This window comes from Magnolia sinica, chromosome 4 (assembly GCF_029962835.1).
Source record: "Magnolia sinica isolate HGM2019 chromosome 4, MsV1, whole genome shotgun sequence".
Lineage (NCBI taxonomy): Eukaryota > Viridiplantae > Streptophyta > Magnoliopsida > Magnoliales > Magnoliaceae > Magnolia > Magnolia sinica.
The window spans coordinates 41,611,953-41,632,183 of record NC_080576.1 but is presented as its reverse complement, the minus strand read 5'-3'; the positions used below and the strand labels follow the sequence as shown (position 1 = coordinate 41,632,183).

General features: G+C 35.1%; 1 long non-coding RNA gene across 1 annotated transcript; it reads left to right on the top strand.

Annotated features, from left to right (window-relative positions):
* The first annotated feature begins 7,980 nt into the window (after nucleotides 1–7,980).
* LOC131244475 (uncharacterized) lies at nucleotides 7,981–9,507 on the top strand. Its single transcript, XR_009170312.1, has 3 exons — nucleotides 7,981–9,077; nucleotides 9,172–9,233; nucleotides 9,411–9,507. It is a non-coding gene; the product is annotated as an uncharacterized LOC131244475 (long non-coding RNA).
* Nucleotides 9,508–20,231: the final 10,724 nt, after the last annotated feature.

The following is a 20,231-nucleotide window of genomic DNA, read 5'->3' as shown; positions in this document are numbered from 1 at the left end:
GGTCGTGGGCGCCCATGGGACAGATTGGCTACTCCCCCTAAAACCGGATTGTGAACTGAGTTACTCAGTACGCTCTTATCATACTGAGTAAACTCAGTTGGGCCCACCGCGAATGCATGTGGTTTATCCATGCTGTCCATTCATTTTTCTAGATCATTTTATGGGTTCAACCCAAATTTGATGCATATACAAAGCTCTAGTGGGCCATACCACTGGAGAAGGTGGAACTATTGATTTCAACTGTTGAAATTTTTCTAAGCCCCCCAGTGATGTTTATTTGTCATCCAACCTGTTCATAAGATCAGAAGAACATGGATGAAGGGAAAACACAAACATCAGCTTGATCTAAAACCTCTGTTGTCCCCAATAATTTTTCAATGGTAGATGTTCAATTCACACAGTTTCTGGTGGTGTGGTACATTTGAGGTTTGGATATACTCCATTTTTAAGATAAAGCCCTAAAATTATGTCTTAAAAGAGATGGATGGAGTGGATATAATTCATGAATGACACAAGGGCCCACGGAGTTTACTCAGTATGCTTACCGTACTGAGTTACTCAATACGCAATCCGCTTCCCTAAAACCAGCCTGTGGCTGGTGTTCGGTGGTCTGTGGGCCCCACCATGATGTATGTGTTTCATCCCATCCATTCATCCATTTTTAAAGATCATTTTAGGCTCTTATCTTAAAAATAAGAGGATATAAATCTTAGGTGGACCACACTACAGGAAAACAGTAGTGATTGGATATCCATCATTTAAATCCTCCTAAGGCCCACTGTACTATTTATATGACATCCAATTTGTTGATTTGGTCATAAAGGCCCAGATGAAGGGAAAAAACAAAGATCAGCTTCATCCAATACTATTATGGCTCCCAAAAAGTTTTTAATGGTCGACATTCATTCAACACTTTTTCTTATAATGTGGTCCACTCGAGATTGGGATATAACTCATTTTTTTTTTGTAATATTATAAAATGATCTATAAAAATAGATGGATGGCATGGATGAAACACATACATCATGGTGGGGCCCACAGACCACCGAACACAAAAGTTGAGAGGGGTTACCCTCCATTAAAACATTCATAATTATTTTTTGGCTCACATAGATGTGGTTCACAATTCTAGCCCATCCATTATGTGTGTGCCACTTGGATGAGGGGTCATACCAAGTTTCAGATGCATCCAAATTTCAGGTGGGGCCCCACTAAGTGCTTTTATATGTTTTAGGCATGTCTTCACATGATTTTAGATGGTATGGCCCACCAGAGTTCTGTATACGGCTGATTTTTGGGATATCCCATAATTTAAAGGGGACCCATCAAATGCACGGTGTTGATTTACGACACACGTCATGGTGGGGCCCACACAACTCAACCTCATGGGGAGTTCCCAAGAGCTCGACGCATAGAACCATTTCTATATATATATATATATATATATATATATATATATATATATATATATATATATATATATATATAATATTTTATGTATTTATTATATCGACACTGTCCGTCCATTTTGAGATATCATTTTAAGTCACGAGCTAAAGAATGAGACAGATAAAAATCTGTAGTGGACCCCACCACAGAAAACTATGGGAGGGTGATTCCCACCGTTGAAACTATCCTAAGGCCCATCGTAATGTTTATTTGAAATCCAACTGGTTCAAAAGTAATTTTAAAAAAATAATCATGGGGCCATGCATCATGGTGGGGCCCACACAGCACCAACCACCAGCCAATGGATGGTGTAAGGGGAGTAGCCAATCTGTTTCCCTTATTTGTGGTGTGGTCCATTTAATCTTTGAATATGATTCAATTTTTAAATAATTCTGTAAAATGATCTCGAAAAATGGATGAACGGTGTGTGTTGATCCCAAATTTTCAGTAAATCCAAAACTCAAGTGGACCATGCCACACAAAATAGTGTGAAATAATGATTTCCACCGTTGATACCTTCCTTAGGCCCACAGTAATGTTTATTTGCCATCCAACATGTTCATAATATCAAAAAGATATGAATGAAGGGAAAACACAAACATCAGCTGAATCCAAAACTTTTATCAAATGCACGGTGTTGATATTCGATACACATCATGATGGCCCCCACAAAACTTACTAACATTAGTTCTTAAAATCTCAGGGTGTCAATAAGTTGGGTCACAATTTTGACTAGAATATTTAACCCATTTTACATGTCTGGTCCACTCACTCTATTTTACTGATCATTACTCTCAATTTGACTAGTTACTCGCCCCGATCATGCTACATAAAAGAAAGATATTGGGCAAACAAAATTAATCAACAATTTGAGTGAATTTTGATTTAAACATCTAAAGTTATTACTCTTCAATCTAGACTGATCAGATTGTCCAAAAACGGTTAAAGGTTGTTCATAATATCAAAAATATATGAATGAATAAAAAACACAAATATCAGCTTGATCCAAAACTTCTATGGCCTCCAAGAAATTTTAAATGGTAGAGGTTTAATCACACTATTTCCTGTGGTGTGGTCCACTTGAGCTTTGGATATGCTTCCTTTTTGTTCTTTAGACCTCAAATTATTTGTTAACATGGATAAATGGAGTGCATAAAATAAATAATTAACAATGGACCCCATAGAGTTTACTCTGATAAGAGTAATGAGTAACTCACCTAAATGTAGTAGAGAAGAGTTTCCTTAAAACATTCATAATCATATATTGGGCCTGCCTAAATATGATTCAAACATCTAACCCACTCATTATATGTGTCCCACTTGGATGAGGAATCAGACCAAGTTTCAATTGTATCCATGTCTGTATTAACTTATAAACAGATTGGATCTCAAATAAACATCGCAACGAGCCCTAAGAAGGTTTCAATAGTGGGTGTCACTATCCCACTCTTTTCTATGGTGGGTCCACTTGAACTTTGGATCTGCCCCGTCAATCAGATGCACCATGCCATGGTGGGCCACGAGCTTAAAAATAAAGTCAATCCATGACTTGTGTGGGCCACACCACATACTATAGTTGAGAGGGTTACCCTCCCATTAAAACATTCATAATCATTTATTGAGCCCACCTAGAGTTAGACCAAGTTTCATACACATCCAAAACTCATGTGGGCCCCACCAAATGCTTTTATATGTTGGATGTCTTCGCACAGTTTTAGATGCTATGGTGTCACCCTGAGTTTCGTATACGACTGATTTTTGGACTTAAAGGGGACACATCAAATGCATGGTGTTGATGTTCTATACACATCATGGTAGGGCGCACACAGATTAACCTCATGGGAAGTTCCCATGAGGTGACCTTATAGTACCATTTCACTATTTAGGTAACTCCTTCATGGGTATTACTCTAATAGTGTAGGGCCCACCTTGATATATTTTATGTATATCGACACCGTCCATATATTTTTCCATCATATTTTAGGATGTGATTTCAAATCACAAGAACTCAATAATCTCAGGTAGGACATACCAATCAAAACAATGATGAATAACTATTAAAAACCTTTTAAAGGCCACAAAAGTTTTGGATCAATTTGATCTTTGTAGTTTACCTTCATCTAGATCTTCCTTACACATTATCAACAAGTTGGATTGCAAATAAACATTAATAAAACCTTATGATGGGCTCTTTATAATATTTAATGGCGAGGTACTATATTATCATTCTTTCTAGTGGTGTGGTCCACTTAAGATTTAAATCTACACAATTTTTTATACCCGGCCCAAAAATGGGTTGGAAAAACATTAAGGGCCGCAAGGATATACAACACATCATCAAAATCTCACTTTTGTTATCTAACTTTTCAATTTTTCTTGTCAAAATAAAAAATCTAGTTTTCTTTTTTAAAATATATATTTTTTTTACAATTTGTCAATTTTTTCATAATTTTGTTTAATTTCTTAAATTTTCATTTTCAAAATATCATTTTTTTTAATCTCACTTTTGTTATATAACTTTTCAATTTTTCTTGTCAAAATGCAAAATCTAGTTTTCTTTTTTAAAAAATATATTTTTTTTTCAATTTGTCAATTTTTTCACAATTTTATTTAATTTTTTAACTTTTCTTTTTCAAAATATCATTTTTTTATCAAAATTTTTTTTCAAAATTAATAACATTATTCAAAGTTCTTAATTTTATTTTTTTTTCAAAATCTAAATTTTTATAAAACTATAGGTTTTTTTTTCAAAATTTAAAATTTTCTTAAACATTGTTAATTATTTTTCAAATTTTAAAATTTTCTTAAACATTGTTAATTATTTTTCTAATCTTCTCAACTATTTTTTTTTCGAAATTCATAGTTTATTTGAGCTAGGGGCTGGATCCGAGCAGAACCGTCTCTAATAGAGACGGTCTAGGACTATCTCTAATAAAGACGGTCTTTGACAGTCTCTAATAGAGATGGTCTTTGACAAGGCTATAAGACGATTGAGGACCGTCTCTAATAGAGATGGTCTTTTATAGTCTCAGATTACAAGTAAAAGATGGCCAATGACCGTCTCTAATGCAAACGGCCAATGACCGTCTCAGATGACTGCATATAAGACGGTCAAGGACCGTCTCTAATGTGGACGACCAATGACCATGTCAAATGACCGCATATATGACGGTCCACGACCGTCTTAAATGATTTTTGGACATTCAGATTTTTAATACAATATTAAGGACAGTCAAGGGCCGTCTAAAATTTTAGAGACGGTTTACGGCCGTCTCTAAAGTGTCTTTAAACTAAGCAATTTTAGAGACGGTCCAGAACCGTCTCAAAATCTGTCCTTTTTTTCCATTTTTCATGTAGTGGTTGGATCTTCTTATTTCTTATTATAATGATTTATTGTATTATTTTAAAACAGATGGACAGAATGGATTCTATTAGAACCCTCTAAGTGGACCCCACATGGCCCAAGAGTCGCATTTATGTAAATCTACCGCAGAGTACTGGATTCTTTTCATTACTAAAACGCCCTAAACCCTCTAAAACGTCCAAAATGTTAAATGCAATCTCCCTCTCCCGATCTCCCTCTCTTAATCTCCCTCTTTCAATCTCCCTTTCCCGATCTCAACCCTCTCTCTTAATCTCCCTCTCTCAATCTCCCTCTTTCAATCTCCCTCTCCCGATCTCAACCCTCTCTCTCTATCTCCCTCTCTTTCGATCTCCCTCTCCCGATCTCAACCCTCTCTCTTGATCTCCCTTTCTCTCGATCTCCCTCTCCCTGGATTTCCCTCTCTTTCGATCTCCCTCTCCAGATCTCAACCCTCTCTCTCGATCTTCCTCTCACTCTCCCTCCCTCTCTCGATCTCCCTCTCCCTGTAACATCCACCATCCCACGACAGTCCCCACACATGGGGTATCTAATATTGTGATCTATCGTCAGACTGAATGGAGGGAGTGAGTGCAGCAGTAGCAGCAGCAGTGTGCAGACAAGTACATCAGCAATGCACACTATCACTTTTCACATTTTAGTATAAGAACATCCCAATATGAAACTTTGTAAGCTGCTCATGCATGAGCATAGCTACAATTTGCATCAGGTATCCCATCAGGTTCGAGTGAATTAGGATTCAAAATGATGTTTTGATCCTGAATCAGTTTGAGATCCATGTTTGGATTTAGATTCAAAGTCGGATCCATAACAGAAACATGCATGCCTGATCCAATTTCTATTGCGTCTAAATCATTGACCTAAATCTATCCCAAATTTAGACAGTTCTAAATAAATCGGATTGGATACTTTGGCATCCATAGATATGGGTACCCATCGACAATCATGATGTTTGGGCTTTATTCTTTTTATGACCCACCATCTTAAGACTCTTGGCTCCCCACTATTTAGTCTTTAGCATATTTTGGAACCTAGTCAAGATAGGCCATTTTGTTGCTTAGGTAAGGTGATGCCAGAATGGCTTCTCATGCAGTTCATATTTCCTATGTCGTATAGTTGCTCGTCCTGTGTCCCCACGTGATGAGGTTCTGTTCTAGGAAATATATTGGCTGATTTTCTGGCTGCTTTAACATTGATATGAATTGCATAATTCTGCTTGAATGAATGGAAGTGTTAAAAAAGTATTGGCCATTTGATATGGAGCTGATTCTTTATCCTAATCTTTATATTAGGAAAGTGAGGAAGAAGTCACTGATACTAAAGGCAGCACTGCTTTCTTTTGATTTCAAATCTCTTTGACTATTATGTTTTCTTGTTCTATACATCTATGAATGCACTGGCTGGCTGCATGGTGGAAGTGTCACTTCCGTTGACATTTTCTTGGTGTTAAGTATCATCTTTAGCAAACATATCATTATGAGACTCTAAAAGAAAACATGCTAGCATGTGAGATATGTGAGAATTGTCCTCAGTGATGAAGAACTGAATAAGATTTTATTTGGAAGGTGTTGACAAGAAAAATTGAATCCATTAGATGTTAACTGTAACTACTTGGAAGATACTATTCAATAATGAGTTGGAAGGGGAAAAAAACTATGTAATTACAAATCATTGGTACTACCCTCTACTAGGAGCTGTTGGAATCATTGACTGACTGCATTTGTTTACTAATTAATTGAAGCACGGATAATTAACATTATAGTCTATTTTGGAAATTACAAGATTCATGGTTTATGTATTAGCATTTGGTGTGGGTGCATGTATGTACAACACTCATGTTTGCTTGTGAGGGTGCATCTGACTTCAGCAGTTGCATATGTTGTACAGTTGCAGAATGTGGACAGGTGGACCCTTCATAGTAGATAACCACTGAATCCATAACCCTATCTATTGTATTTTAAAAGATTGCCCTTGAAATGTCAAATCCTTTCCAGCTCACTGGTTACTGAGAGGCAAGGGATTATCTTCCTAGCTAATCTCCCTCTGTCTAAATTGTATGTCTTAAACTCAAGTGTGTTCCTAGCAAGTCTTTAAACATGTTTTATTTTTGTGCTGCACACTGAAGCATTTGCTGATCATTGATTTGCACTGTGTAGCAGGCCTATTTGTGTAATGTTAGCTGTTTCATTTACTTTGGGTTGGCATCTGTAGAGTCTATATAGGGATTTGAGCTGCACAATTAAGCACAGGCCAATTATCAATCAAGTACAGTGGGCATATCTTTAATGTCATTTGTTGTGGTTGCTTTGAGTGGGCTCCAAGGTGCAATCCAATTAGCATATGCTGCATTTTAGCATTTCTTTATATTGGTTCTCTAATTCAGCTATCTTTTCTATTGATATCTTCAAGACAATTTTTTCCACTAAAAACATCTCACTATTGTATTTCGGGGTTATTTTTTCACTGTAAATCTGTTGGTGTATCTGTCATGAATATATTTGGGTTGACATAACCTGAGTTCTTGCTTATCTTTGTGCTTGCAGTTGGTTGAATTCATGTTGGGCTTCTAAGAATTCTACTCCTTGCTTATCTAAAGCATATAATTGTGCCACGCATTGTTTCTTATAAGTCCTATTATTGTTATGGACTATGGAACAGTCACGGGCTGTTGTCAATTTGGTCATTTGTTTTGAAATTAAGAAAGATATAGGTTAAGTTGTTTGTTAACATGCTTAATCAGGTGAACATCATGGGATGTACAAGCAACCTAGTAATGATGGGCGATATTCAAAACTCGAAGTTGACTTAGAACTTGGTCTTTCAGTTTCTGAGTTTCACTTAATTTAGTCATTGAAGAACTGATGGAATTTTTATGAATTGCAAGATTCAAAAATCAACTTGTTCATTTCTTTTTTGGTAGGATTGGAGTTTTATGAGCTCATTGCAGGACATGAGTCCTAATGTGAGCAGGATCCAATACTCAAGTAGGTGTAGGGGGCAATGGAATTGTCCATGTTCTTTTATTATTATTATTATTATTATTATTATTATTATTATTATTATTTTGTTGATGATGTATATTAAACAACATGATTTAGGTCTTCATCAAGTTGCTAATATAGTTACATCTGTTGCTAGGCTATTATCATTTTACAGGAATATTTTAGACCAATGAAATTTCAATATGACTGAAATGGATAGACAACAAAAGGAAGCAGAAGAGTCCAAAGTGGAAAATGCTTCAAATGTGACTAAAATGGAAGGACAACTAGAGGAAGAAGAAGATGCTTCACATGTGACTAGAATGGAAGAACAACAGGAGGAATCATGTAATTCTTCAAGCAATATGTTAGCATAAGTGCTTTTAGTTCTTCACATCTAACATCTTGATTTATGTTGAAATTTAAGCTTTCAATCCAATGAGAATAAAGCCTGGTGGGTCATTACAAGACCAAATTGTGTACGATGTGGGCAATATAGTTGATGACTACCCTCAGTTTGAAAATAGTACAAAAGGCTTATTTGGATTTTCTAATGGGTGCCTAACAATGAAGAGATGGGATAATATTAGTGCATTGTTTGGCAAGTTAGGGTACATTTTTCTTATTTCAGCTTTTGTTTCCAATCAAAGTATTGTTTTAGCAGATATCATTTTCTTTATTATTATTATTTTTATTTTTTAGTAACTTTCTATCTTTGCGTTCCTAATTTATGTTGCGCATGAAGTTATTTGGAAATGTTGTATATATTATTAGCAAGCAATACTTTTCATTTCCTTTTTCTAAAATTGAATTGTTTTAAATTGTTGAGCATGTGGTTCCTTCTCTATGTTTTTACTATAGATGCAAAGTTGCTTGTATATGAGATGAAATCATTTTTCAACCAAACAGGACCTTGAAAGTTACTACCTACCATACTACTTTTTTTCAAAAGGAGTCAATCAGGATGTGGCCTTCTTGCATATTTTGTTTCATGTAGCATTGCAATTTGGTCAGGCATGCAGGAGCATTTACAAGTCCAGTCCATGAGCTATGGACCTGAGTTAAGGTCCAGCCCACCCTATCCATGAGCCAAGGAATTAGGTTCAGCTAAGAAATCAAGATTTGTTTGGATTCCCATCTCTCTAAGTTGTTGGAGTAACTTCTTGTAGTCATACCAGGTCCCAGTTCTTGAGAATGTTTAATGGAAGGACCTCAACTTTCTTGTCTTTGTCTGGATTACATTCCTTGCACTACAGATTGCCAAGGTGAGCACTGTACTATGCCTCATTTTCATGTTAGCTTATATAAAGGTAGAAGAGTGATCGCTGCTTTTGAATGTGTTGACACATTGCTGGATAGCAGCCTTGATCAAGTGAACCCCTCATCTTTCATTGTTCCATACCTTAAATCTAGTTTGGATGGTGAGTACTCAAATATGCTACTGTGTAATTGTTTAAGGCATTGAAATGAAATATTTTATACTTCCACCTCTCAGGAAAAAAAAAAAAAAAAAAAACTTTTATTCTTCCCATGATTGGCATGGGAGTTTCTTATCTATTATTCCCATGTTTAATTAACATGATGCTATTGTTTGTTAGATGTTGTCTTAAAGCTTATCATCCTGAATGTGTGGGCAAGGATTCCACATTCTTAGAGATGGACGATCAATGGACTTGTAGTTAGCCTCTTCCTACTCCATATGCTTGCTTCTTCTTTTTTTCCCCTCCCTTTTTTTAGTTTGTCGTACCTTCTTCTTCTTCTTCTTCTTCTTCTTCTTCTTCTTTTGCTATTGTTTTATGTGAGATTTTTCAGTGACTCACTTATCAAGTTGTTGAGTGGGTTGACTTTTTTGTCAAATATTATGAAACCAATAAGTGTGGAACAATATAGTATTATAAAATTTCCATGCCTGTAAGATGCACTTTCAGTTGTCCTTGTGGAATAAATCTTGTTGATCTTTACGGGTTAAATTACTCTCACCCAATATTGAAGAGTTTCAGGTCATTTGTAGTGGGGATATACAGTTGGTAGATCAAGTTACAGTCTATGAACTCTCTATATTGTTTGCTCAAATTTGCCACCCTCAAATAGATTCTTCTCAATGAAGTTATAGTCTATGAACCCTCCAGATTCTGAAGAACCGTGGAAATTAGAAGTGCACAAGTTAGTGACATGTAACTACCATCTCGTGATTAAAAATTCATTTATACATATGCAATGATCTTTTGAATGGAAAACAGCATGGTCACCCAAAAGGTTAAAAGATATCTTTCATTCATTTCTATTTACAAAGTAAGTTGGTAGTGGATCGCTACATTTCAACTATGACAATTTTCTTGTTTGATCAATCTACTTCTCATGCCTTCCAATTGAACAGATTTGTGGATGTTCAAGAACTAGTTTAGACCATCCCATTGTCATCATTTCTTCCTTCACTTCATTTGTTTAGTTGATTGTGTTTTTCTGGAGAAATATTGAAGTTATTTTTTTTTTTTTCGTTTTTCATCTTTGTTGTTTTCTTATAAATCCAGCGGTGTGGATTGAGGGTATTTTTGTGTTTTTATGCTACTGTAGAGCTGAAAGTGTATTTGGGTCTGTGGCTAGAAGCAACCATTTTCTATGGAACCCTACTCTATCATGAGAAATGTAGTAACAACTCTCACTGTTATAACCCAAAGAGTGGCAGTATCAGGCATTGATTTCTTTTTCTCCATTGCTTTGAGTATAACCCTTAGTATTAGAATTATTCAATCCATAAACATGCCACTGTTAAGTTTCATATCTTCTTTTGTGGTTCAAATAAATATTCTTATATGCTAGGTTGATATTTATAACCTTATAATCATTGAACTATCTCTCATTGAATCTGGACCATTGCTGTATTTTCTCATTAACCATCTATTTGTAGGCCAATTAATAAAAAGGCTAGGAACTTCCATTTAAGGATTTGCATAGTGTTCTCAAGTTGTCAGTTTGTACAGGTGGAGCCCATGGTCTCGTGATCTGAGCTGTTGGTTTGATGACCTGCTATTTGGATCATGACCCATGAAATCTCCTCAATACGGTGATTCAGATGTTTCACTTTCTAGTCTGTAAAATAGACGGTGAGGATTTTTTTTATTTAATTTTAATGTATTTGTGCAATTGTAAACTTATTATTGTAAATATATATATAATTTTTATTATGAAGTTGTACTATATTTGTTCAATATTAAATTTTAATGGTATATAATATTTTTTGGTTTTTAAATATAAAACAAATGTACAGCTTTTATTAGCCATTCGTAACTAATGAAAAATACCATTTTAAAATTTTAAAATTTGGCCATTATCAACATTAAGAATGGTTTAAAACCATTCCTAAAATTTCGTTCCTAAAATTTAAAATTGACCATTTAGAACTAAGAGTCTGTTCTTAAAATCTGAAATGATACTTGATACGGTATTGAACCGTTCCAGATTTTTTGTGACGCCTCTTTTAGGAACGGTTTAAAACCATTCCTAAGGGATTTAGGAATGATTTTAAACCGTTCCTAAATGACATTTTTGGTGTAGTGTCTTGGTGCATCAACATGGCAACAACTATACATATCTGTAATGAATTGTAATTATTAAATATGATTAGATAAATACATGAAAACAACTAATTCATTTTCATGGCATCTGAGAATAGAATTCAAGTTGAAAATATGGAAAGGGTGATTCTTAAAATGGGTGGAAAGTAGATCACACTGTATGAGTGTGCTTAGAATCCAACCATTGGATGGAACTTAATCTCTACGTCTAAGACTAGTAAACTAGGTATATATACTTTTTTGCTTGGGACTGCGGTCCACATATGTCACCATGGGTTATTGCATCTAGTATTCCAAGGGCATGTTTAGGGACTTTTATTTCAAATATATTTATAAAAGTTTGAATTTGTAAGTGCTATGGTTTCATGCTCCTTTAATTGTTAAATTTTGTAGTGCCAAAATCTCAATCTGTGTCTTGTGTAGCACATTGGTATATATGTTTAAGGCAATGCATCACATGTACAAGGACAATACTTTAAGTCAAGAACAAAGATCTACTTCAAGAACTGTAAGATTAAGTACATTGTTTTCTTCTATAAGTTTTAAAAGTTTTAAAGCTACATCGAAAGACGAGATCTTGTTCTAGATTCAAGGTGAAGTACAACTCAAGAACTACGAATTCAAGCTTCAAAAGATCACAAGTTCAAGCTTCATTAAGTGTCGCGATATCAAGCTTCATGAACATCAAAGATCATCCATCATCTGAAGAAAAGAAGGTTTAATGTTCATACTTCATGTTTAAGGTATGAAAGACCTTAGATTGACCTTAGGGTAGGTTATTTCGGATACATAAGTCAATTGCTTATTTTATAAGTGTTTTGGTCTATTCTTAGACTAGTCCTGGACTCTGTTTAACTAGTCCTAGCACTGGCTCGACCAGTCCAAAAATTTTCAAAACCAGTCCTAAGTAGTTGCAAATTTTTAAAAATTTTTTTTAAAGCCACGACCAGTCCTGGAGTCTGCTCAACCGGTCGTGTGAACAGTGCACGACTCGTTCATGACCAGTCTAACAGCTACGACTCAAACTCTAACAACTATTCTTGGCTCCTCATGACCAGTCGTAGGTAGGTCACGACCAATTGTAAAGGCCTCACGACCAGTCGTGAAGTGCCTACGACCAGTCGTGGAACAGTTTTATCCGATCCCGCTTAAAATTTCAAAAATTAGTTCATTATACGACCAGTCGTAGTGTCCACAGGACCAGTCGTAGACGTGATTTCTGCAACTATAAATAGAGCACAATTTTCAAAGTTTGATATCTAATTTAAGTGAAATCAAGGAATCACTCTAAGAGATAAGTTTGTAATCTTCTTAAGCTAGGCTGTGCATATTTAATATTCTCTTTTTATTAGCTTTTTATATTTGATTTTGTTTCTACATTCCTATCTAATTTGAAAGAGAAATTTTGATATTACACTTCTTGGAATCAAAATCAAATAGAGCTAGCCCAACTTAATTTAATTTAAAATCAATTAGAACCTAGAACTATTTTAAAGTGAGTGTGGACATTGAACTTTTATATTCAAATTTCTATTTCGTCTTGGTTCTTCCGGGCTACAACAAAAGGAGAAATCCAAGTATTTTACATTATTGTAATTTCCATTATGTTAGTTTCTTTTGAGATTAAGCCAGAAAAATCTCATTCTTTTTGGTTATCTAAGGAGAGCCAGAAAACTCAGAGTGGGGGTTTTTTTAATTGTGTAAGCCCACTTAAAAGACACAATTTTGAGGGTTTTAGGTGAACCTGAGAAAAACCTATTTTCATAGTTAACGCTAATATCCACTGTGTGAGGATATTAGGAGTGAAGTAGCTGTGTGGTTGTTGTTGAACAGTTGGTGTACACACAAGCGAACCACTATAATTCTTTGTGTTTGGATGTGTGGTTCAATTTCTATATCTTTTATCATTTAATATTGTGAATGTATTTGTGGACGTGAATGTTGTAATCTTTTACATTTCAAGCGTTGTGGGGAATGTTGTAATAACTTAGATATCATTTCCTTGTTATTTATTTAAGTATTTATTCCTCTGTATCTAGTTTGAGTTCTTGATAGAAAGACCTTTCTAGGAATCAGGTTGTCCTACTATAAACCTTGGTTTTTGGTGTAAGGTTGTCCTTAGAAGAACATTTGTATCAATCTCTCAATACTCATACATTTGAGGTTGCTTTACATTTCAGTATTGTGAATTGATAATAGTGTTATCTTTCCTTTAATTTTTAAATTTCTGCTGTTATCATTTTAATTTAGCATACTCCTATTCACTCCCCTCTAGGACATATAGCTTGGCCTTTTCAGAATTTTATTACTAAATCAACTTTAATATCCCTAATTAGTATACATATGTGATGTTTGACATGATGATTGCAATGAACCCATTTGTTGAGGCACAAAAAAGAGAGAAAAGGTAGAAGAAGGATTGCTATGCGCAAACTGTTACGCCCGAATCATTGTGTGCAAATCATTGTGCAGAATTAAGTGTTATGCACAAATCTTTGTGTGAAAATAGACCTTAAAATATAGATAACTGCACACTAGCATTTGCACAAAGGAATCCACACAAAGGAGGTCTGCACAAAGGAGTCCGCACAAATGAGGTCCGCACAAAGGAGTTCACACAGAGGAGGTCTGCGTAAAGGGGACCATACAATGACTATGTGGCATGTTCGCATGTGTGAGAAGGCTATAAATACCTCCGACCCATCAGTAAGGGGTCAAAAGTAGCCAATCAAGAAGCAGAAGAAGATTCCGAAGAGATAGAGGTAGAGCATCCCTCTTATTGTGCGGAATAGGTGTTGTGTGGCGCACAAACACCATCAGCGTGCAACAGGTCTCACCGTGCAACGGGCATCAGCGCGCAACAAGTCTAAGTGTACAACAGGCCTGAGTGCACAATGGGCCTGAGCGCACAATGGGTCTAAGCGCACAATGGCTTCGGGCGCACAATAGGGCCAGCGCATAGTGAATTCCCCTGACGCATAAGGACTTTGGCGCACAGTAGACCTGGGCAACAGTCTGCAATACATGATGCTTCCAGCAATTATTGCCCTGGGTCATATCATTTTTTTACTATTATCACAAGTCTGTTTTAGAATCAAAGGAGAAAGGGATGTAAAAGAACTTAGAATAAATAAATAATGTGATTGTCTTATTTGTCTTCTTTTGTTAATTATTAAGTGAATGAAACTTCCCAAACAAAATGCATTTGTTTCTTGTTCGAAACACCATTAAAATATATACTTTAGCAAAAAAGATGAAATTCCAAGCCTTAGTGGGACACAAGAACACGATAGCAATTGAAAGACTAACCAACATTTTTAAACTATTGATTTACATGCCTAATATTTGGACTGCTCACATCATTCTATTGATGTAATTTTAGCGATGCAAGCAATAATTTGATTGTTTTAAGATATCATCAATGTGCCACGTGTATAATGGATTAGTAGCTTGGTGATACCTATGTTACACGTGGGACTCTCCTGCCTTTAAAAGTAAGGAAAAAGAAAAAGAAAAAAGAAGAGGATTTCAAATCTTAGCAAAAGAGAAAGATTGCAAAAAAAAAAAAAAGGAGAAGAGGAAGAAGAAGAAGAAGGAAATTTTGAGTATTTGAAATCCCTCAGATTCTAAATACCTCCCAATCCAAGCTGCCAAGCAACCCCTAGACCCCGAATACATTCTAATACCCTCCAATAACCTCTCAATCCTCACTACTAAACAAATCCTAATGGATAGATTGTATACCATTTACTCTCACCAATTGCTTCCTATAGTAAGATTCATAATCCAATAGTATGAAGATCTAGGAAGAGAGTTTGTGAGGATACGTCCCCTGTCTACCTTTGACACCTAAGGTGTAATAACCCGGGTTATGGTGTGGTACACACACACGTGAGTACATATGCTTACATCCATTCAAAAATACATGTGTATATCCCTCTTAAACGCCCAAGATTACCCATTCATATAAAATTAGTCTAGAGCTATGACAACATACAAAAGATGCATAAATATTAAATTAATCTGCCTTCGATTGACCCATGATTTTTGACATAGGTTTACATCACTAATGGTCGTTGAAATCACAATCTAAATCAACTTGTTGAGATATGTGATATCGTAACTAAACTGTTCTAATCAATCCAATTACAAAGATAAACAAATCGCTTGATTTTCACCAATGCTTACATCTACCTGTATACTTATCCATTCATCAATCTAACCATTGAGAAGACTCTATATGAACAAAAGAAGCTTTTTAACTAATAAATTTTGACCTAGACTATCATATCATCGTGAAATAAACAATAGACATTATTTATCCTATTTATACCTTATCATTAACAAATCTGAATTTTATATCATAATATTAATAAATACAATTAAGAGTGTTTTACATTGTTAAAAATCTAATTCCAATAGTTACATACGTATCATTATCGTCTTAAGTTTTCCATAGTATAAATGTTCATAACAGATACTAAACTTTAAAAAGAAATTTATTTCTAGGAATTTGATTATGATGAAATTTTAGATAATACTCAATTGGTCCAATTAACCTATACATTATAAATTTCATGATTTTACTGACAAGATGTATCATCTATCAAATTTTGATCATATCTACCAGACAATATGCTTAGAAATCACATAAAAATATCATTTCGATTTATAGATGATTCCTAACTCAATTTATATTTCACATCGGGTTATGCCTAGAGCTATTCTCAGAAGTCTCAGACCATTCAGGAGGAATACTATAAATATTACTGTTTCTAAATCCAAAATACGTATAATAGTCACATGTATAGCTTATGTCATGCACTCGCAATCAAAATAGCATGATCTGATGGATGGACCTTGCATTTACACTTGGACACCTCCAGGAACCTTTGGGAACCATTGATATATGATTTGAAAGTAATTTGATCATTGAATCAAATGATTAAAATGGGTTTGCAAAAAAGTAAAAAAACTAAACCAATCATTTGGAGGACCTCTAGAGATAATATGGCTAATGAACCTAATCCATGCTACATTTGAACAAAACAAAACTTGTATGAACCAGGCTTTAAATTGCATAAAACGTGTGCATGTGAGGCATACCAAATGAAAACCCGACCAATGCGCAAAAGAGATTTGAATAAGAAAGTTCTATTTTTTATCTCTTGATCAAAGATGGATTCAAATGTGAATCCGATTGGGAGCTCTCTTCAACCAATCTATGTTATCCATTTGAGAGATCCATGCCGTTCGAGACTACCCAAGAGGATTGGCATCGAACTGGATTCACAAAGAAAATCCTTCTCTCGATGTTGTGATCAAGGAGAGAATTAGAAACCACAAGTAGATGAAATCCAGATCATTTAAACAACATTTGAAAGAATCTCAAATCTCAAACATAATGTGAGATGGTTCGAAATAGGCAATCACCATGTTATTTTCCTGATTTTCTTGGGTTATTGCAACAATACATAGAAAACAACCTAAAGCTATAAATAAAAAAATCCATCGAAGAAACCATCATGAACTTTCAGATTATGGGTCTCACAAGCTTCATAAGACCTATCTTGGTTTTCTAGAAGAAGCAATTTGAAGAAATACATGCCAGTTCAAAATCAGCCATTACTACCTGACTTTTTTCTCTATCAAAGCTCATAACCGCAAACTCTTATGCAAGATTCGATCGAAAATCTAGGACGTTCATCAAGAACACCACAAGATCAGCATTTAATCCCTACAAAACAATCAAATAATCATAGTATGTGCTGTGGATAACAATCATATAAGAATAATGTCAACCAACCAATTTCATGAGCATGATTTGTAATCACATCCCCTTGATGTTGAGTATCTAAGTAAAGAGGCTTCCAGAAATGTTAAGTAGGGATGAAAACTCTATAAAAATGTAGGTCAACTATGAAATTTATTCAAACAAAATCTGAGATAGGATCAAAAGAAAAGGAAGGAGAAATTGAAGGAAGAGAAGGCAAGTCACCGGACTTGATCGAGTCATCTTTGAGCTTGGAGAAATTAGATTCAAGTCAAGTTATCATGGATGAGTCACCTCACACAATTTATTTTCTTATGATCATAGTTTCATTTCTAAAATGTTTCAAATTATCATCTTAATTTGTGTTTTTGATTCTTCTTATATCACAGAGTTGATAAAACCACTCATATGGTTTTCTAATTTTACTTTTGATCAATTGTTGAAAATTTATATTTATTAACTTGAATTTTTAATCAAATATTCAAAAGTTTTATGATGTGTAATTTTAACAAATCATATGGGTTTTGATGAATTTTTGAGTATTGAATATTCTTATGATGAAATTGAGATTCTAAATTGGTTTTAATGCCTTGGAAGGGCTAAAAAGTTGATGATTTGGTTTTTGATATCTAAAATGGCTAGAAAGTTGATGGCTTGACTTTTTATTATGTTAGACCATAAAAAATAAGAAAGTTGGAAATTCATAGTTGTGTATTGTGTGGCGCACAATGCACGTCTGGAAGGACCGTTGTGCGACGCACAATGGCAGTCTACGGGCAACTGCATAGGCGCACAATAGATATATCCGCACAATGGATTATTATGGTTACTTGTTGTGCGAGTAAAGAGGTTCACATGTGCAGAGGGTCTATAAATACCCCACTATTTCCTTCATTTATAGATTAGAAGACTTACAAAGGAAAGAGGAAGAGAGAAGATTTTTGAAAAGTTCGAAAAGGTATACCGAATACCTATTACGTGGCGCGCAACAAGTGACTCACACAACACATAGTTTGTGCAACCAGAGGATTCACACAATGAGAAGCCAGTGTTCATTCATTGCCCACACAACAAGTCCATTGCGTGGACAATGAATTTCTAATATATTATTTTGAAGATATCAAAGAAAGCTCAATTCGTGCTATAAAATTAAAGTTCTTCAAGTCTACGAAATTAATTGGAACAACATCATTCCCGCACAATGACTTATGTGATCGGAAAATCATAACATGATCTGGAATGCTACCGAAATTGACATTCAACTTAGTCTTGATTGTATTTTATATATTTTGTCTTAGAATCAAGGGATAAATAGGATGTAAATGAATTCAGAATAAACAAAATTTGTGATGATTATTCTTCTTATACTTTTTTTGTTATTATTGAGTAAGATAATCCCCAAATCAAATACATCTCGTTTCTTGTCAAAACAAAATGGCGACTCCACTGGGGAATCATTATCTTACTTGGTATTTGAAAGTGCACCCATTCCTATACTATTATTTATCAATCATGTGACTCGTTGTGTTAAGTAAGTCTGGTGAGCCCTTGGAAAATGAAGATCAAAGATGCAATTGAAGATGAAGAATCAGGCAACAAAAAGATGCTCCTATCCTCAAAAAACCTATATACCCCCTTAGAGGATCCTAAACCAAATAGGAAACTTAATTAGATCATCCCTTGAAACCACAAGAAGCTCCATTTCATATTCCCTCAAAAAATTGGTTTCAAAAACTTGGAAACTGCTGAAACATATAATGAAAAACAGGAACTTTATGTCCGAATGAAGATACCTTTGGTCTAACCAAAATCACTCAAAACAGGCTAGCAAGTTTCTAAGCTAATTCAGTCCAATCAAGCTGTAATTTGGCCTGACCGACTGCAACTGAAGGCAGTCTCAGTCCGATTGAAAATGATCAAATCTAAACAGCAAGGTTTGGTGTTAATTCGGTTCGACCGAACTTAACCAAATGCAACTGAAGAAAATCATCGGTCCGATCGAAAAGTGAACAAAAAGTCTAGGAACCTAAGGACTTAATTCGGTCCGACGGAAAATAGTTCAGTTTGACCGACGGACTCCTCGGTAGGACCAAAATATAGCCATTATAGATTCATTGGAACCTTTTTCTATAAATATAGCACCCGAATCTTTACAGAAATCACAGATTAAGGCATCTTAGAGTCCCTAGTGCATCCCAAGCTTACCCTAGCCATCCTAGACTCTGTCCATATGAGATTCTTGTTCTTTTCATTGTGATTCATCATCTCAATGAGCATTCAAAGCTCTTATTAATGAAGAACATTATCTCTAGCCTTCACTAAAGTATTAAGACCAAACCTATTGGTATATTCTTAGTCTTAATCATACTCTAGTGCATCTATTAGTTGAATCCCCTAGGAAATCTACTTGTCATCAAGTTATAGGAGATTCAACCCACTCCTATTATCTTGTTTACTCAAAAAAGGATCATCATAAGCAAGGAAATCGATCGTGAAGTTGAAACATCGGATCAACCACAACATCGAGATCGGAGGAGCATCAGGGAGCTGATTGAAGCTCAACAAAGCAGAGATCAAGCAACCTACAAGCTACATCAAGAAGGGCTCATCCACTTATAAAGTAAGTATAATAGTCGAACAAGTCTGAAACCTCTTCCTCGTGTAGGAGTTGGTTTTAGAGTTTATTTTTACAAACTTGCTAAGACCTTTTGTAGGCCTCTGACAGGAGAATACATATAATGTCCTTGTATAGGACTCAATACCTTTTGTAGGTATGTGTGATAGCCTTATGTAGGTTTGATCGAGTGCCTTGTGTAGGCATGTGTTAATGCCTTATGTAGGCATATGTTAATGCCTTGTATAGGCATCTGTTATTGCCTTGTGTAGGAATGTTTTATTACCTTGTGTAGGCAAATACCTTGTGTAGGTATGTATGATTGCCTTGTGTAGGCATGAGTGATTGCCTTGTGTAGGCTATACCTTATGTAGGTTGTAAAGGTTTGAGGTAAACTTGATTTAAAACCTCTCATAATGAAATCCGGTACACACTAGGAGAGGGTGCATCCACCGAG